The sequence below is a fragment of the Vicugna pacos genome, chromosome 30 (assembly GCF_048564905.1).
Source record: "Vicugna pacos chromosome 30, VicPac4, whole genome shotgun sequence".
NCBI lineage: Eukaryota > Metazoa > Chordata > Mammalia > Artiodactyla > Camelidae > Vicugna > Vicugna pacos.
The window spans coordinates 35,833,045-35,838,382 of record NC_133016.1 but is presented as its reverse complement, the minus strand read 5'-3'; the positions used below and the strand labels follow the sequence as shown (position 1 = coordinate 35,838,382).

Sequence of the window (5,338 nt, the reverse complement as noted above, 5' to 3'; positions counted from 1 at the left end):
TGCAAAAGCTGAAATGAGTCATTAAGGATCACGTAGAGACGGAGCCTTAGATATAAAACTAGCAAATTTCATTTTGCTTATTCAGCACCCACCAAAAAAAAAAAAGTGATCATCTCTTCTGTGCAGACATTGAACAGGTTCCTGGAGATTCAAAACACCATGGCAAACAGGTTGTAAGGGAAATGTGGCCAAGTAATTGGGAGATGTGGAGACATCTTCACAGAAAAATCTAAGCCCTGAAGGTTGAAATTCATCATTAAAGGTGGAAAGGAAGAAATGCCAGGCCCAAGGGCCCCACTGAGGCACCGAGGCATGGCAGGACAAGGAAGCACTGGGGGAATTCTGTCTAGCTCATGCCACCAGGATGTGAGCATGTTAGGCAGTTAGGTAAGTGGGGGCAGTAAGGTGGAGGAGAGAGGGGATGGTCCAGAAGATGGTGGTATACCCATCTTCAGCACAAAGGGACTTTACTCCCTCTAAATGAGTGCCAGTAAGAAACCAGTTAGAACCTGAAGGTGACAAGGACTCAACTGGTCATGACGCATTGCTCACTGTAATATAATTAGCATTCCAATTTAGCCCCCACCATGGGTTTCTCTGTGTCCATCATGGGTAAGGACATGTGCAAAGGGGACAGGTGTGACTCAGCACTCCAAGGGCAAGAGTCATCAATCCATCAAGAGACCACCTCTCAGTGAGAGTACAAGAGAGGAAACAAAGACCGCTGCTGTCGACCCTTGGCTCAGCCCGCCTCCCCTTCTTGGAGGTGTCCTTTTGCTTTGTTAATAAAATCTTTAAAATCTTTCATTACACAACGCTTCCATCTCCTGTCTGAATTCTCTCTCAGGCAAGACAAGAACCGAAGTTTTTTTCCCTTCCCTTTTGGAGCAACAAGGACATCAGTGAAAATGGCAGGAGATGGGACAGCTGTCAAGACCACACAGCGGGGATACCACAGACTACACTGGAAGTAAGTGGCAGAACCAGGTGCAGAAAGACTCAGATAGAAGGAGAGTCTGCAGCCTTGTGATAACTCGGAGGCACAGACACAACGAAGATGCTGGCCCACCTGTGCAGTCGGGAACTGCTGGGGGAAAGCAAGAGAAGGAAACAGACCTGAGAGCCTCAACAGAGGCAGAGTAATCAGGAACTGGCAACTGAATGGATACGGAGAGGGTGGCAGACTCACCGACATGTGGGCTTGGGATAATGCAATTTAATAGAGAAAGGGGACCCAGAAGAGCAGGTTTACAGGGAGAGATAATGACGTCAGTAACTTTCCATGGTGGGTAGGCAGTGCCTACAGGTCTTCCGAGCAGAGATGCTCAGTGCATGATTCAGGGCTGGGACAGCAGAGGGGAGGAGCTGGATGTAAGTGATTGTCAAATTTGAAAGATGTGAAGGTGTTTGAGACCAATGCCTTTGCTTCCTTCTCCTTGTCCCTGGTGCCTTGCACACTGTCTGGCATAGAGTAGGCACTCGATGAACTTTTACTATTTAATTATACTTCTGAAGGAATGAGCATAAAAGGAAAAGATGAGGCTTTAAAAATAGAACCTTATACGTATAGTTTGGGGCACAACTAATGTTTAAGGGCAGTCAAAACTACAGATTCCAAACACAAAAATAAGAAAATATCAGAGAAAAGGGAGAAACCCAGGAAAGAGAGATGCCTTAGAGGCCAAGAGAAAACACAGCAGTGTGTGGAGAACAAAATGAGAGAGTCCCAGTGCCAGTAGAGAATTACAAAGAAGGAAGCTAACACTGAAATGCAAATTAATTCATTTCTGGAGCATATTTAACCAATGTGGGCAGATCATCGGCTAGGAGCTAGCTTTAGGGAAGCAGAATTTTAATCCAGTAATTACTTAACATTCATATGTGCAAATTCCTCAAGATTATTCTTTATATTTAGTACTAATTAAGCAAAGACAGTTTCACTTAATCTCATTTAGCTAATACGATACATGGGACCGAGAGACATGTAGCTTGCTGGAGTTTCCACAAAATTCAAAATGCTGCTGTTCAACTATTTGTGTCACATTCACTCATTACATCATTTTTCAGTGACAAGTCTTTTCTCCTAAGCTCTTTGCAGAAGCCTGTCAGAGAAGCAGTCTGCTCCCTCTTGCCGGAGGTTCCCCGAGGCTTTCTTTCTTCTCGCATCTACTTTTCCTACGTGAAAGTACTGCTCCAAATGCAGTGTCTTTGGCCAGACACTAAATGTAATCAAATAAGTATCTAGAGAAAGAAGGAGACACTTAGCAGACATCTACAAGGAATTTTAGCCCAAGAATCACAGAAACCATGGTTTGAACATCGTTGTTTTTTTTTTTTTTTTTAAAGAGATACTGGGGATTGAAACCAGGACCTTGTGCATGCTAAGCACGTGTTCTACCACTGAGCTCTACACTCTCCCCCCAAAAAATCTTTAACGATCATTTAGTCCCAGAGCTCTCAAGTCTTACTGCTTATCAGAATCACCTGGGGAATTATTTATAAATCAGGGCTTCTCAATGTTTTCCTACAACACTTGCATCAGACCCTAACTAAGTGCCAAAGGGACTGCTGTGGTACCTGGCCTCAGGGCACCGGCCTCCTGAGGGCCGAAGGGGCTGGTCGATATCTCAGACCACACCTGTAGCCCTGTGCCGTGAAGGGTCAACTCCACAGCTCGGGTTACTCACACACTGAGCATTGCAAAGAGAGGACTGGTCCTTGACATGCGCCTACGTGGTATTTTTAGACAGGGACATGACAGTAGAGCAGAGTCATGAAGTTGCTGGGGTGATCTCTACCCGCCAGAACAGAAAGTAACCCCTTTATTAAAGCCTGTGAAGGGCAGGGTGGGACCAAGGTTGGAGCTGGCTGGAGGAGCTTTCTCCCTGTAGACTGCCCAGTGACATCAGGGCTTCAGAGGAGCGAGTGGTTATACGGGGGGAATGTGATGGCTCCTGGTACACTCTGTGAACTGTGCTCTCATAATGGGGTTTTTTTTACTTGTTGTCAGAAATGTATGCTGCATTATATGATCAGAAGCCATATTATTAAAGTTTAGATGGAAGGGCTCAAAAAAGAAAGCTCTGAGCCCTTGGAATTACCTTCCTGGTAAGAGTGAGGTCTTGGACCACGCTGTATCACTCAGGCGCTGATGCCTGACTGATGCCCTCCCCTCCCAGTTAAAACCCTGGACACCAAGGCGTGAGGGAGCTTACCTGACGACAGTGCTTTGCACATGTTGTCACATGTCATTGCTGAGAGAATTTGGTACATCCCTGTCTAACTCCACTGAGCAGACAATGGCCCCTGGGTTCTCCTAGACTTTGCCCTTTACATCTTTCTCTTTTCTTGATATTAATCTGTGTCCTTTCACAACAGACCTTAACCACAAGTAAGACAGCTTTCCTGAATCCTCTGGGCCCTAGTGACCGTGAGTGGTCTTGGGGGACCTCTAGTCACAGCGAACTTGGGTTTGGCAGCTCACCATTTGAAAGCCAATACTCTAGAGACAAGTGTGGGTCAGAAAGGAAAGGTCACTTTATTTAGAAGGACTGCAACCTTGGGAGAAGGTAGACTCATGTCCAAAAGCCAACTCCAAGGATTCTGCTCAACCATGAGTTTTTAAGGGGAAAAGGGGGAAACCATTTTTGCGCAGTGGCAGTATCATAGCCAGTGAGGTTTATCAAAGGGGTGACTGTTGCTAATTGAAAACTTTTCCCAATACCCCTCCATGACAACTTGAAATATAGTTGGCGTTAAAAAAAAGAAGAAGAAGAAGAAGAAAAGAGGGAGACTGTCTCAGTTAATCTTTAGGGTGGGGGTTAGATTCTTCATCACGTTCCATTGCCTGCAGACTTACTGACTCCTGTAATTTTTCTCTAGACGTTATCTTGCCCATGTGGTCCACTTGCAGAATAGCTAAAGAGAAAGCTGGGGGAACAGATCTAGTCATCCATTAATCACTTATTCTTGTTTCCTACTAAAGGTTTGGGTTTAAACTATAGCGAGGCTCCATGGCCAAGGGGCTGCCTCCACTCCCACAAGCTCATTCATGACACACTGTTCAATGCCATCAGGAAGCTCTGACCTGTATCATGAGGCTCTCCCAAAGCTCACTGCATCATAGCATCCATCCAGAAGTCTTTGTAATTTACACAATCTCTGGGTTCATCTGAAACAGCCAGTGAGCCACTAGTTTTAAAACAGGCTTTTAGACAAATGCATAATTTCATGTAGCCACCACTATAGCATCATACAGCATAACTTCATTGCCCTAAAAATCCCTTGTGCTCCATCTATTCATTCCTCCCTCCCTCCCTCTCCCCAAACATGTCATTATGCATTTGTCAAAACCCATAGAATGTACAACATCAAGAGTGAACCCAAATGTAAACTATGGACTTTGGCTGATAATTATGTGTCCATGTTGATTCACCGATTGTACCAAATATGCCACACTGATGAGGGAGGCTGAGGGTAGGGGAGTATATGTGTGTGGGTGGGGAGGGCTGTGTGCAAACTCTGTATTTTCTGCTCAATTCTGCTGTAAACCTGAAACTGGTCTAAAAAAATAAAGTCTATTAATAAAAATAAACAAACAAACAAAGAAAAGAAACAAATAAACCAGACTTTTAGGAGCTTCTGATCTAGCCAACCAGCCATGTGTTGCTTAAAATAACCTTTTAAAAAATCCCTTTTATTTGATTTGTAAATTTCTAGAGATCGGAAATTCACAAGCTCCCAAGACAGCCCTCTTCAGTATTTAAGTGATTCACACCGTTGGAAAACTTCTTCCTTCTATATGTAAAATATCTCCACATGAATTCTGGGCTTTGCTCTTAGTTATAAGCACTTGAGGCCATTCAGAGTAACCCTCACGTGCCTTCCACAGAACAATCCAAACACTGCAGTGTTCTTGTTCCTGCTCAGTCTTCTCTTGTCTTATCACGTGGTGTCTTATCAGTGGATCTCAATCAGGCTGATGGAAAAGGAGGTCTCCAGCCATCATCTGCATCAAGACCCTCGGGACAGTAACCACAGTAAGCATGAGGGTAGAATATAGCTATGGGTCTGGGAGAGAAGTCACAATTTTTAAGTAATACAATCTTTATTCTAATGCTTTATTTTTATGATTGTAAGATTGTATCAAACAAAGAAAAACCAGTTTCACAAGAAGAAACCCTCGCCATATATCCATTCAATGTGTATAGACCCCAATATCACAGAAATATACTGATTTAAAGAAAGATAAACGATGTTATTGTTCACTTGGGTTATGCAGAAGCCAAGAGTCCATTAAAAATAGAATAAACCCTGGTAAGTATCAGGCAGGTGGATG

The 5,338-nt window shown here is 43.9% G+C and overlaps 1 pseudogene; it reads left to right on the top strand.

Moving 5' to 3' along the window:
* The first annotated feature begins 3,643 nt into the window (after positions 1-3,643).
* Positions 3,644-3,765, top strand: LOC116279244 (U4 spliceosomal RNA; annotated as a pseudogene).
* The last annotated feature ends 1,573 nt before the right edge of the window (positions 3,766-5,338 follow it).